We start from the raw sequence: 14,927 nt of genomic DNA, 5'->3' as shown, positions 1-14,927 counted from the left end.
ATCTTCTATTTGTAAAAAACGGTCTATTGAAACACACACCTGCGGGATATTTTGATGATCAACTGACAGAAAATTATGAATAATATAGAAATGATGAAAGACCAATCACAATAGAATTTGGGGTAACACAATTGTAAAATACTGATGTAATAACAAAAACAACAACAACAACAACAACAACAACAACAATAATAATAATAATAATAATAATAATAATAATAATAATAATAATAATAATTCCTCTTTTTGTCTGCGACATGACGTAGTAACGTGACTTCATATTGTTCATCGATCAGTGTTTGGAATTATGCAGAAGGATTCCGGAAATAACACAAAAATCACAACAGCACATTTTGTGTGTGTGTGTGTGGGGGGGGCATTTTATTTAAAGAAAAATACAAATGCAGAAATCCAAGTTTGGATCAGGTGAAGATTCTTTTAAAATATTTAACGTTCCACTTCTCATTTTCTCCAGAGGCATCTTAAATAATTCGGTGCAAGATATTGCTGATTTCAAGAAAAAGAAAAGCATTTGAAATGGGCTAATGGTCGGCGCGCATTCGGGCCGTGCGCGCTCCCGGCAATATCGATCCGCGCATTTTAAACATCCGTCTTTTGCCCTACAACCATCTTTCATATAAAAATGTAAATATCGCCCTCTGTAATTGGCTCCGCATCTTTTATGTAAATGAAATTATGTGGAGGACTGGGTTGCTTTAAATTATGCAAAGTGCAGCTCAAGGGGGTGCAAAGGTCGATAAGTTTCCACTTGTCTGAACTTATTGCGTTCTTTTTCGCAGCCAGGAGTCAGTTTGTTGAACTCATTAGAAGTTTCAAAATATCCAATTCGTCAACTTGTCAGCAAAAGTCTTTTTCTTATTGCGAGTGGTTTGTTTTTAGATGATCTCATTTTTAAAAAGTGAATTTTCTGCACTTTCATATATATATATTAATATGTCACTGATGTTTCATTCACATTTTTTTTATTTTATTGTTTAAATCATACACAAATATATTTATCAAAGAAAGTAAAAAAGCAACAAGCTTACATTGTGCTCATGTGATTCAAATATAACCACTGCAATCAAACAAATCTAAATCAGCAGTTCTTTTCAAATCTTTGAAATTCAGCATCGGCAAAAAAAAAAAAAAGAAGATGGAGAAGAAGAAAGTCTGATTTGTGATGGAGACAAACGTGAGGAAGAAAAGGCCTGTGTTCAGGCCTGCAGTGTCAGCACTGCCATCACATTAAATACAAAAGCAGTTATTGTTACTGGACATTTGCAGAATGCATACACACAGCCCCTGTCAGCTTTCATGAGGAATTACATATGGATGTATATTGCAAGTGCTGAATATTTTGCATTAGAATTGAGGAGAGGAGGTTAGACTAAAAGGGTACACATGAAACTGTCTAGGCTTCCTGTAGCCGATTTCCCAGCTGACACAATGTGCATACGTCAATATCTGATGTGATTCCACTGCTAAGCATCCTTCTCCTTCTCCTCATCGATGCAAAGACCCTGACAAACACTCAAGCACCTCAATGCAAATAAACACATCTGCATCCTCTGCTTCAACTATCCCACCCCCACCTGCCTCTGACCTCCAAACCCTCTGCTCCCTCCTGGAATAATAATAACAACAACAATAACAAAGCATCTTTCTCGGAAAAACCTGTATGCGTTAACACGGTCAATCACAGCTGGAAACACCATTTAAAATGCATCTACATATTGATCACACCACTAAAGCATGTCATCTCCTCGGTCCTCCAGCCTTGGCCTGTCAACCTCACGAGGTGTGTGTGAGAGAACTCGTGTGTCTCACAGTCAAGAGGTGTATGTCAGTCTCCCCAGCAGCTTGTAACTTGATGGGGGCACCAAAGACGGCAGCAACTCTTTTCCCTCCGTGGTTTTCCAGTCAGGTGGACACCCCCCACCATCACCCACCCACCCTTTGCAGCCACCCCTCCTCCTTCTCTTCCATCTCCTCCTCCTTTCTTGCATCCGCTCCTGGCTTATTTCACTCCTCCTCTTCCCAATTTATTCACTGATTTTCCTTTTCAGCTGTTAAATCCACCGTGCATCCGTCTCTCCATCGCAGCAGCGGCTGCTGCTTCCTCTCCATCGGTCCGAGGCGAGGAGTGTGTGTGCAGGCTTGTCTGCCTCTCTTTCACTGACTCTCCCACTCCCTCTCTCTCCCTTCTCTCTTTAATCAGCATGTTAATAAGAAAGGTAACTAATCAATACATTCAATGGCCTGGCGTGGCGATTGATACCATCTCCATCCTCCTCCCCCTCGCCTCGGACCGATGGGAAACACACACACACACACACACACACACACACACAACTGGACGACTGGTCTGAGTGCTGGGGCCCTCAGTGGTTATTTAGTCAAGGTGGTTTATTGAACAGGCACATGAAATAATTCATGTGCAATGTGCAGTGAAGACAAACGTGAAGGCAAAGTAAAAAAGATGGAGTCAGAAGACGATGGGTTGACGGCAGTGGATCAGAGGCCAAAGGCCAAGATGGAAAATGGCCTTTGAGACAAAAGTTTCAACTCTTTGGTGACTTGAAAGTGATCACAGCCACAATATTGTCAAAGTTGATTTTCAGCAACAGATAAACCAAGACAATGGTTTGAACAAAGTTTTCTTCTTATGCATCCCTTCTTGTGCTTATATGACTCACACATTTTGTGACACTGCAGTCTGTTACAATCCCAGACAAAAACAAGAAGAGGCCCCACCACTGTATCATCATACAAAAGCATAATTTATTGCCCTTTGACAGTCGTCTTTTGTTCGGTCCTTTGTTTTGTGCCTGATGTATAAAGTTAATCGATGCTGAGCCACCGTCACTTAAACAATGAATGCCATTCTGTAGAGATAATGCTGGAGTGTTCAGAGCATCCGTCAGAGGGGACAGCTCGAGCGAAATCAGGAAAACTGGCTCCAAACTATCGGGGGATAAAAGAAACTCATTTCATTTAGAACACTTCAACATGGCTGAGGGCCAATTAATCATAAGATCATTCATACGTCCCTTTGTCCTGACTATATGCATATTTAATATGATCTGTAATATGTGATGTAATTGTGTATCAGTTTTCAATTACTGCATTATTATTATTATTAAGCACGAATACAAATTAGTTATGTATCTACACTAAAGGTTGTCATGTCTGTTCCCATATTTGGCTTCTTGAATGTGGTCAGACCACACTGCATCATCAATACAGCAGTTACGCCCCAGTAAGGGAGTACGCTTGGAGTTGTGAGTGAGAACGGCTGTACTTTGATAAAATACATAGCACATGAGTGTAATGTCTCACTGTTTTGTGATGAGAGTATGTACAGTATTTTAAGCAATTCAAAGTAAATCTAAAAAATATGTCACATCATCTGTTCACGTTACACCAAAGTTACAGATTTTTGGGAGCTTCATCAACTAGCTGCACAGTTCATGAAGAGATAGAATCTAAAAAACGTATGTAATTCAATGATTTTTTTTCCCGGAAACAAATGAATCACTGCTTCTCAACAGGGTTGCGAGGGACAAACAACCCATTTGTCATTTTGTGTGGACGGCTTGAAAACAGCCAGCAGCTGTAAGTAAGAAGACCTCTGAGACCGAGCGGCGATTCGGGGGTTTACAGGGTCACATATGAGCGCCTTAAAAACAAACAGTAAAATTTTAAAATCAATTCTACACCGCACAGGGAGACCAATGAAGAGCGGCCAGCACAAAGATGATGTGGTCACCCCCTGGTAACAGTGAGCAGATACAGTGTTTACTTGCAGCCGAGGCAATGAAACGGAGAGAACTGAATGTTAAGACATGAAGACGTGCATATCTTCCTCTAAATTTTGAAGCCAAAGAAAAGATTTTTGAAGGAAAGTAGTTAGGACATTTGCCTCTCAAAGCTATAAACAACAGAGATGATAGTACTCTTTTTATCCTCCTCCGCTGCACCATCCAGGCCCTAAATCCTCCCATTTAAAAATTTTGGTTGCCAGTCGCTGTTAAAGGTATGTGGTTATTTGGCCAGGGAGGTCCATGTAGCCCTTTAGGGCAAGAGATGGTGTTGAATCACAAGGGACGAGAATATTTAAGAGCTGAATACTCGCACAGCTTTGGGCAGCGAACAGAAACATCTCACCTTGTACCAAAGCAAACATCCACTTCTATCTCTCTCTAGCTCTCCCCCAATATTATTAATAGATAGGCGGGAGGAAAATACACAAGCGCGCACACACAAAGACACATAAGTCCTCCCTCCTCAGGATATGGAACTCCAACAGACATGAAAACGCTCAGGCTCCTTCTGAGGAGGACATGAGAAGAATGGCACAGGATGAAGGGAAATCCTTCATACAGGAAGAACCACAAGCAACAGCCAGAATGCAAGGTGGCCATTCAGGGCCCGACTGGATGGGTTTCTCCCCATGACCCTCAACCCGACACACACAAACCTCCCACCCCCTTCTGTGCTGCTTTTTGCCTTCTGGTAACTTCTCTCGCAGCGTACAGTGTGATGTAGATCCTTTTACATTTGTCTCCCAGTTTATATCCACCCCCTCCCTTCTTCGTCTTCTCTTCCTCCTCCTGCCTCTTCTGTATCATTTTTCACTCGCACAGTGGAACAATCAATATGTAGAAAAGCGCTATGGTAGCATGTATCATTGTGGAATATGTGTTATAGATTATGGTCAGTTCATGTTTATAGTATTTTTCTTTTGTATTGTGCAGATCACGAATGGTTTGTGGTCAAATCATTTCAAACAGATAGATGTATTTCTCATACACAGTATACATTGTATGCATACACGCTGATATTCACGTCTTACTTAAGAGCTTAGTGCTGCATATTGCGTATTTGCACTGAATAATTACAATAAATTTCCTAAATATCTTTTGCAATTTAGTCTGGCATACATTTCCCTAAATTGCTTTTGGCAACTGTGATGAGAAAAAACAGCTTAGTAGTAACAGTAATATATAACTATGAATGAACAACATTCCTGCTGTTCAAATTTACGCAATATGTTCTGGACAATGACAATCGGAATAGCCCTTTGTTTGTCAAATCAATATCTTCATATATGGTCAATGGTCCCTTTGAAATTGGACAAGTGTCATAAATATTTTTCATTGAATGTGTTTTTGGAAAAAAAAAAAAGCTAACAACTAACAATGTCTATAAAGCAGAACCGGCAGATACATTTCCAATTTTATTTTGTGGTAATGTAAGTCATAAACAGGAATACAGTACAAGTCTGCACTGACTTCAGCAGAGTGGAAAAAGACAATGGTGGACTAGAGCTTCTTGTCCTACATTGTCCAGTTCCTGCTCTCTCCCTGTGAGCTCAGGTCCAGTTTCATTATATTATCTGCATGTCCCAGAGCATCCCAGAGGGGCTGCAGAATGACCAGTGGCCCCCGCTGACCCTCAAAGCTGCTGTCACCCTTCATCACCCCGCTCTCCATCTTGGATGGTGTGGTCACCTAGCAACCGGGGCCAGGGTTCGCCGCTCATGGACCAGAGGCTATTGGGAAATCAATCGATATGCCTCGGCCCAACCTAGTGAGTTGCCTGACTGGTGCCCCCCTCCCCCAGCACACACACACACACACACTCACTCTCCGCCTCTCCCCTTGTTATGGCCAAATGAAGACGATGCAGTTCTCACTTCTCCACACCTCGCTGTGTGTGGATATCCTGTTACAGGATAAGAAATGCCTCTGCTTGCCAGGGGCTTGCAGCTCTAGAGGCTGATGTATCTGTCCTGTCAATGTTTGGACTGAGAGGCGGAGAGACAGCAATTAATCAAATTTCAGAGGATTTCTTTCAAATCAAGGGATCGGCCATGAAGAAGTGCTGACCAAAGACTGGTGCGCTATTTCAGCTCATCCCACCCCTCTGCCACATTTATGAATTTATTTCAGCACATTGGAGCACTCTGGTGTTTCTGAAAGCAATAACTCTGTCACTCCACTCACCCATTGGCTCGTCCCTTGGATCACTTCCACATGGGTCTATGTGAATCTAATTAGAAACCTATCAGACATGAACGCTAAAAAATCACTTTCATTAGTAGAACAATGATAAATGTTAAAGGGATTACAGAAACCTCCCCAAAAAATCCCCAAAAAATAAAGATAAGCTTATGAAAACATCTAAAGGATTCGATCTGTTAAGTGGGCCCTCTATTACAGTTACAATCCCCTCTACAACCTTTACATTCAGAATGGGGGTCAACAACCTTTGATCCCCTCAGACCACAGTGGGAGGATGGGTAAAATTCGATCACCTTAAACAGTTTAAGACAGAGGGCTTGGGGAGAAGGAGATGATGATGATGATGAAAGGATGGGGGAGGACAGAGGGAGGACGAGGGGGAACGAATGGGAGGAGGGGTGAGGTTAGCACTACCAACAAACCAGTGTTAATCTGGTTTTTGATTAGACCGATCAAATTGAACAGAGCAAAAAGTTAAAGAGAATCTAACGTCCATCTGAAAGCTTGACATTATTATCACTAGTTTCTGACATCTTACAATACAGGAATGGTAACAGAATATAATCATCGGCTGAAATGGTAAATGGACACCCATTAAGGAAGATACTGTGTGTATCAGCAATGCATTAAGCAGCAGATGCACCCCACTTGATGCCAAACAACAAACAGCTGCAGTGCCCCCTCCCACCTTCAGATTAGGCTGACAGATTTCTTGACTTTTGTCGTTGGCCATCCTGGCAACTACGTAGATGATGCTACCTCTGTTGTGGCTTTTGCCAGATCACAGATGGCCATCCAGCACGTGGCTGGAGGTAGGCTGTGAATTGACTGCCCAGCTGGACACTATGGCCAGGTCACTGATCTCTGAGCCTCCCCTGACCCCCCCTCCAACTTATCCTTTTTTAGGGCCAGCTGCCATTGCATCAGTACTATCTTAATGGTGTTGCAGCCCCCCTTCGTCTACAACCCCCACATCAGTGTCTTGTCAGGCCACAGGGAGTGTCCAGCTGCCCTCCTCTCCTCCCTAAATCCACTGGCCTTTCACTGGACACAGGAGAGCCTGAGGGGGTGTCGGCAGAGTGTTAAAGGATGGGCTGGTCTGATCACCCCACACCCCAGCCAAAGAGCGAGGGAGAGGGGCAGATGAGAGCAATAGCCACAAGGATGGGCCACGACCACAGAGGCATGACATTGACACGGACCAAAGAAAAGAACCTTTTAACCGTAAAAGTGGCACAGTTGCCTCTGGAAATTAGAGGCAACAGTAAATGTGTTTGTCAGTACTGGGGTATCTCGCTCTTTGTCCCCATTCCACGTCCCATGGAGTGCAGGATAGAAGTGGGGGGAGATTGACACTAGATGACAGTGAGGGACAAGGGAGGGGTGATGGTTAAAAGCATTCCCGGTGTCATATGCAGACATTCAGGCATCCACAGGAAAATACAGTGTGGTTGTGTGAAGCTAATGCGCTGCTGCTTCCAAAGCCTGGTACAGTTGGATGACTTGGCATGGACCCATTACGCAGGGGGAGGTATGCTTCTGCTGAGCTGGAGCCTAGTTGCCTACTGAGAGAAGGGGCTTCTGGGTTCGCTTGCCTGGAGTAATGTCGATAAATCAATAGGACACACGTCACTGCAGGCCCGGAGAAGCCACATGAAACTGTCATTGATCGGCAGAAGGTGGATTGTGTGCATGTGTGTGTGTGTGTGTGTGCGTGTGTGTGTGTGTGTGTGTGTGTGCATGTGTGTGTGTGTGTGTGTGTGTGTGTGTGTGTGCATGTGTGTGTGTGTGTGTGTGTGTGTGTGTGTGTGCGTGTGTGTGTGTGCGCGTATGTGTGTGTGTGTGTGTGTGTGTGTCGGGGGGTGTTGTTGGGATGCGAAGCTGTGGGGGAAGGTGAATCCAACTGGAGCCAAAGGGTCATCTAAAACCTTGCTACTAGCTCTTCCTCCTGCTCCCCTTTCTTCCTCTTCCTCTCCTAACAATGAAGGACTGTGCTTGGATGAGGTGTCAAAGGTCAGTGCAGTGGCTAGTGGCCTCTAAACCACTCTGCAGAGCACGTGCCCGTCAATAGCTCGCTGTCACAGTTCACAAAACACAGAGTGCCTCTGGTGTTGGAGGACAACCACTGTGGACAACACAGCGGTGCGGCTTGCTGCCATCCGATAAACTGCATTCATGAATTTCATCCTGCTTTCACTCAAGTAAATTCATTTCAATTCATGATTGTCTTTTGTGAACACTGTATCAAAAACAATATAGAGGAATATTCCAGCACAGTTCAGAAAGCCTTACTCAAATTGCACAATAATGCTGAAACTGCCATTTCCTCCTCTCCAGAAACGTCTGTGACCAAAGCAGCCCCAAACAGGCCCACTGACCGTAGCTAGAAGCAACAGCTGATTGCCTTTCCGCCCACTTTCTCTCTCTCAATCCTGCATTTTCAGCAGTAGTTTCATTTGGCAATCAATACAGTCCATGATCAACACAGGCCCCAGATCATGATATCTATCCTCTTCACTTAGGACTGACCCAGCTCAGCACCATGGCTTTGGAGCCAAAGAGCCTCCAGTTCAAAGAGGGTTAAAAGTTCAATGCCCACTACATTCAGACAGACAGAGATTTAGTGCTCAAACTGGGGTGTTAAGGTCTCCTGATGGTCTGTCCCTGCTCAATCAGAAGAAATCTTCAGCTAACCTTGAGCAATAGCACCAGTCCATCCGGCCTTTATTCCCTGCATTCCCATCTACCCCTGCTTTATTTCTCTGCTTGATAAAAAACTGTTGCACATGGTGAGCTAATCACCAGCACACTAATCATGATTGCGCAACCACCAACCACAGAGCCACCCTTTCCGGTCACAGAAAAACAATTGCATGTTTCAAACCTTCATTTCTGCTTTTCCCAAATTCACCTGAAACACAGGAGACCTGCATTTGCAGCCGGCATGAGACAGTCCAACTTGCCTTCCAGCATCATTAAAGCCGCATGAGGGAGAGGTCACTGAAATCCCCTAGAATCCCCCTCCCTCCCTTCCAATTTCACCTCTTTTTTTCCAGCACGCTATTAACCTTCATGTAATTTCTTTAATTGTGGACATTGATGCAGGGCCGGAGTGCCACATCACCTTTACATTAATTTCCTGGACACTTTCATTATCACAATAGGTGTATGAAACGGACAGGTGCAAAATGCATGGCAACCCTCTGTCCCTTGCACTGTCGGTTGCCATGGAAACGGCTGATAGGAGTAGGTTATCGATCGCTGTGTCCAGTCCCCCTCCGTTTCTCCACTCCCTGAACCGACTTTTTTTCTGCAGTGATGGGCGTGGATCAATAGCCTGTATATTGTATGCTTTTCTCACATTCGTCCTCCATAATAGCAAAAAGAGAGAGAGAGAAAAAAGACTAGATAAAATTTAACATGGACAAAAAGATCGAAAAGAAAAAAAGAAAAGACTAATTTAACTTAAAATGCCAAGAGTCTGATGCCATATACATGCCTAACTTTGGGATTTCCATTTTTCGTGAGTGAGTCACAATCACTGCAGTCGTCCCCTGTCTCCTCACTGGCAACCTGCTTACATGTACACACGTCACACTGTATTTTCTGTTTTTTGTAAGTTTTTATACCACTTCATCCAAATCGAATCTCTTTTATTCAAACATTTCACCATTAACCATCAGAGAGGATCCATTCATGTCTTTAAAAACGTAGCAGTGAATAAGGGAGCTGCTATGGACCTGGGGGACCTCGTTTAAATCTCGCCTGAGGGATCCCTCCAGCGAGGGGTCATGGTTGAAGTCATGGAGCAGCGGATTTAAAGGTGGGCTCTTCTCCAGGTGTCCTCTGTCGCCCCGAGGCACGGTCATCACAATTCCAAGAGAGGTGGAAATAAAAGTCCACTGTGGACACAGAGGCTGTTGGACACATCTGGAGAAATTAGCCAGCCCGCTCACTGATGGTCAACAAAGTCAGCTTAGCTACAAACAGCCTTCACCCTCCCCCAAACAACCTGATCCCATACATCACAATTCTTCTCACCATTCAGTATTGATATTTTGCTGAAAAATGAATGTGATCATTTAGGTGTAATAATTCAATGCACTGCAATCTGAAAAGCAAGGCAGCAAAAGAAAAAGGACATTGCATATATTTGTACTGCAAGCTGTCAAGGTCTCCATGCATGTATCACCTCAGCCCTTTAAGATTGTGAAGCCATATTTACTGACACTCGTGTAGTCTGCATGGACAGTGAAATTCTTCATTCCTTTCCTTCATCCTCCACTACCGAGCAGATATTATATACAGTCTCTCCCCTACACACATATGTCAATATGTTTGGTCTTCACTGGGAGAAATGTGCCCTGAGGCTTCCATATAAAATTAGCAGACCATTCCCATGTTGGCTCCCTTTCATGCCCCCACTTGCAAAGTGGCTGACGCCATTGTATCAATAATTCAGCCACAATTTAGTTGTACTTGGGCCACATGTTATGGGTCAGTTGTAACATGCACCATTGCTACTGGATGCCTGATCTGTCTGAGGGGCTTATTAGAGGCATGTGGTCAAATTGTCTGATGTCCCATTGTTGTGGTTTGAGTGATGTGGGTGCCCGCAAATACATAAAAGTACTAAAGAGCTCTCCAAAATAATTAGTTTGTGTGTGAAGTTCAAGGGATAGCTTTGTCAGAGATGTAAATGTCAGTTTTTTGACTGAGGCAACAGTTTAGACGCAGAGCGTGACTGAAAAAGAGAGCACATTTTGTCACCTGTCTCAAGCAGTGTCCATGCAGATGGCAGGTTTTAATTGACGGTATTTTTAAACTCTGCTGAGTCTCATCCCCGAGACAAGGTCCTGGTTTTCTCTTGACAAAACTGAAAACTAATAAAGAGGAAAAAGAGACAACATGATCTGTAGATTATTCATCCTGGAAAAGAATGTATGGACACAAAATGTTATATATACTGTACATTCATGTGTCAGATGGAACCTTTGACAATGTTTCTGTGAGAGGATTGTTTGTAAGCGTGCTAATAAGCTAGCCCTGGGCTGTCATATCTTGTGATACGTACCTCAAAAGTCGATAAAGAGTCACTTTAGGTTGCCTGCACTCGTTCAATACTCATGGCGTTAACCTATTTGTGGAAATCCTCAACTGGTGGGCAGCAAGGAACATCAATAATTTATGGTTGTGTGTATATCAATGACAAAACATCTGGCTCATGCTAAGGAACTTAGCAGCGCCAAGCATCTTTCAACTGGAGTTGACAACCCCAACCTTCTATCAATATGTTGCCCCCTGTTGGTTTGGAGTGTGAAAAGTGAAGTACTAGATGTTTCACACTGGGTACATACTATTGCGGTAATGGACCATTAGGATAGAAAAAACAGGTTTCCAATGTCACAAATTCTAGCATCACAGGACTTCACCGTGACACCTAAGATACATTTACAATTTACATACATACACAATATTACGTGAAGGTTCTCGGCCATCCAACTCGACTTGGTTGGTTGCTTAAAGATGTTTTCACCTCTCATCCAAGAGGCTTCCCGCTCACTCCCCTCAAGCCAATCTAAACTGAAGCCACTTTGATATAAGGTGAAATGTCTTCAACAAACCAAAAAAGTCAAGTTGCCTGTGATAAAACTCCAGCAAGAACACAGAACGAAAATGACTCTACCCATCAGCAATAAAAACCTGTCCTCACTTCTAGCTGCGCAGTGCATAGAGGGCGTTATATGAGGTCATCAAGTTGACAACAAATTGACACCTCACAACACAGCTCATTTTAAACAACCATGTGTGACTTATGGATTCATCCACAGAATCCATAGCAGCCTCAAACAAGTCTTAAGGGATCTTCACCCCCGCATACATCCCACCAACAACTGCTGGATGTCTGCCCTTCTCTCTTAAGCCAGCCTTGGGGTGGTGGAGCTGTTAATCTTTTGCGCTACAGCAGAAATGGAAATTCATATGTTTATGTCCACATTGGATAGGAGGAAGGCGCTGGGAGAGGAGAGAAGTGGCTGCCCTTGCACCTTGGCTAGTTGAAACGGCATGGAGAGAAGGAAAACACTGACAGGGCAGAAGTCAAACTCCCAGGGCTGTCGGCCAAGGAAGAACTTTTCTTTTCCCTTCCGGCAGATTATACATATGGTCAAACTGAGGGCCTGGTGTGGAAACTGACTTACTCTATGAAACATTAAGTAAGCACCATTGCAAACTTCTTGACAACAGATGAAGCACTTCAAGACCTTTGTGTTTACAGTATTTTACCGTATGACAGTTGTGACATATTGTTTTTCTTTTTTCTATTTGATTGTTCTGAACCAAATATCTACCCAAACCATGATCAGTGCTGACTATAACTATAACATAGATATATTGAGTTTAGGAGTGATTTGTTATTGTGTGTGTCAGAAAACCGTGCTTAGCCAAATGAAGACAATTACAGAATAAAATGAATAGTTTATACAAATAAATAATTTGTAATTTTATGTTGTTTGATGGGCAAATTGTTGTGTGTGTAATGTCATTATGTCAGCCCTTGCCGTAACAACATTCCACGCATTTAAAAAGATCAACAATCAGTCAGAGCACACAACCCCACTGCAGCAGCCTGAATAGCAAAGACTGGAGGTTAAGTGTGTCGGAGCACACTTCACATCCAGGTATTTGTGCTGAGAAAAAGGCAGAAGTGATCAATGTCCTTAAGCACCTAAGTGTGCTTTGCTAGCGTTCTTGATGAGCTGTTGCTGTGATTGTCTGGAAAAACAGGTCTAAGTGATATGGCCCTACATTCACTTGACCCTCAACTTTACCATCATACGCCCATGGCTGGGCCAAGTCTGTGTGGCACAGGAACGTATTGCGCATGTTTACAGCAAGTCAGTTGTTATTCATCATCCATGATGTTAACGATTACAGCATGTCGATAACAAACCCAGGAGTTAAATGAGTTTGTGCACTCAGCTACGCCTGCGTCTTGGCGGTTCAAGGTCACTCCCTGCCATCTCTGACAGGAGGGATGATTCCCGGGCCAGGCTGTGAGCACACACATCTTGCCTCAAGGTCAAGTGTGCCACTATTGAGAACAAATAGATACATAAAACACTCAATCTTGTGGGTGGGTAAAGTATGGGCCAGGACCTTGAGATGGGATAAAGTTGGCCAGCAGCTTGTATATTTCTTTCTGTACTTTTATTTCACAGTGACACTTTGTCACCCCCATACTTCATCCAACGCTTTCTTCTCCCTCTACCCACTTTAACATTTTAAAGTCCCTCTTATGTGACTGAACTCAAAAACTTAGCATTGATTTTTGTCCTGTTAGAACTCACTGGAGTGCAGCGTGAACCGATCTTGAACGTCTCACGATGGCAAACTACTTTTATCATTCAGCCCGGTGAACAGCTGAACGTTGACCGCGCAACCTCCTGTAAGCTGCTCCACCAAACATACCATGACCAACTCTGCTATTCACCTATGGATGAGTGAAAAAATAAAAACACAGAGGGCCTTTGTGTTTGAGCAAGAGCAGGACAAGGCGAGGACGCGTGGCGAGAGGATACACTTGATTTGGAGTCAGTTAGCAGCTCATGCCTATCGCAATGGACAAAGGGGCAAGGGTAAGTTTCTCCCTCCCCTTAGCTTTGCTCTCTCCCATTCCCTGTCTCTCAGCGTGCTCCCCCCAGGAGACACGAGCCGGGGGCTGGGCGCTCTAATGGCCAAGCGTGACATTTAAACCCCTGCCCTGCGGTATCTTTCGGGGGGCTTTGTAGAGGGGGGGTGTGCAGGGAGGTCCATCTGAACACAGAGAAAGAAAAAAAAAGGGGGTACGCACAGAGGCTCACCCTATAAACCCCCTATCCCTTGTTGAACAGGCACTATACCCCCATCCTGCACAGCTTCCCCCTGCAGAAATCCTCAGTGAGTAAGGTGGGGGCCCTATTGTGAGCAGGCCTGTCGCTGAAGAAAAGGGCCCTTTGGTGGTAAACAATTCAGCTGTCCACTCTGATCACAATGGGGGCACATCCCATTGCTTTGAGCATCTGTTTCGAGTAGGTATTGGTCCCCTCGCCACTCAGCAGCACTGGCCATACATATACGGTGAGCGGGCTAAATCCCTGAATCTGCTGGCCCACTACCACCTGCTCTCAGCCTCCCCTCCTTTCATCATTCCTTATTCAGATCAATACTGTTGACTCTGCCACAGTGTCTCTCAAAAGACAAGTTGAATAGCTTTGTGTTGGCTGTTTAATATGATCACATGCTTTTCAAATTGTGTACAGCGAGGAGGCCAACTGTACGCCCTGATTAAGGCAGAAGATGCGTTTCTGTCATGACACAAAACAGCAGGCGTTATCATTTCATGGCTGCTGGTCGCCCCCTTGTGGTTGTTCAGGATATTTCATACCTTCTTTTAAACCTATCCAGGAAGATTCTCACTGTTTATGGGGGTGAATAAGGGATAATTTACTCAGCTAAACTTTTGTCAATATTTATGTGATATTTGAATCCAATGAATCTTTATATATATATATATATATATATATATATATATATATATATATATATATATATATATATATATATTATATATACACACACACACACACGTATGTTTCTTTTGCATTGTCTCAGTGCATCGTCTCACAAAATGAAAAGTGCTAGAACTTTTCATTTTGTTGTAATACTGCACAATGACAGGTAGCAGGTAAATGTAATTTACAGTAATGTAATAACAGTTTGCAACTCTGAAGGAATTCATTATCTCAGCATATCATATTAGTTGAATAAAGGTGTTGCCTTGACATCAGTCTGATCAGGATAGTGCTAATTTTAATTTATTTATATCTCTAATGAGAAAAAATAACATGTATAACATGT

This window comes from Lampetra planeri, unplaced genomic scaffold, assembly GCF_965212315.1.
Source record: "Lampetra planeri unplaced genomic scaffold, kcLamPlan1.2.h2 scaffold_975, whole genome shotgun sequence".
NCBI classification, from domain to species: Eukaryota; Metazoa; Chordata; class Hyperoartia; order Petromyzontiformes; family Petromyzontidae; genus Lampetra; species Lampetra planeri.
The sequence above is the reverse complement of the archived record's forward strand: the minus strand, read 5'-3'. Positions refer to the sequence as shown.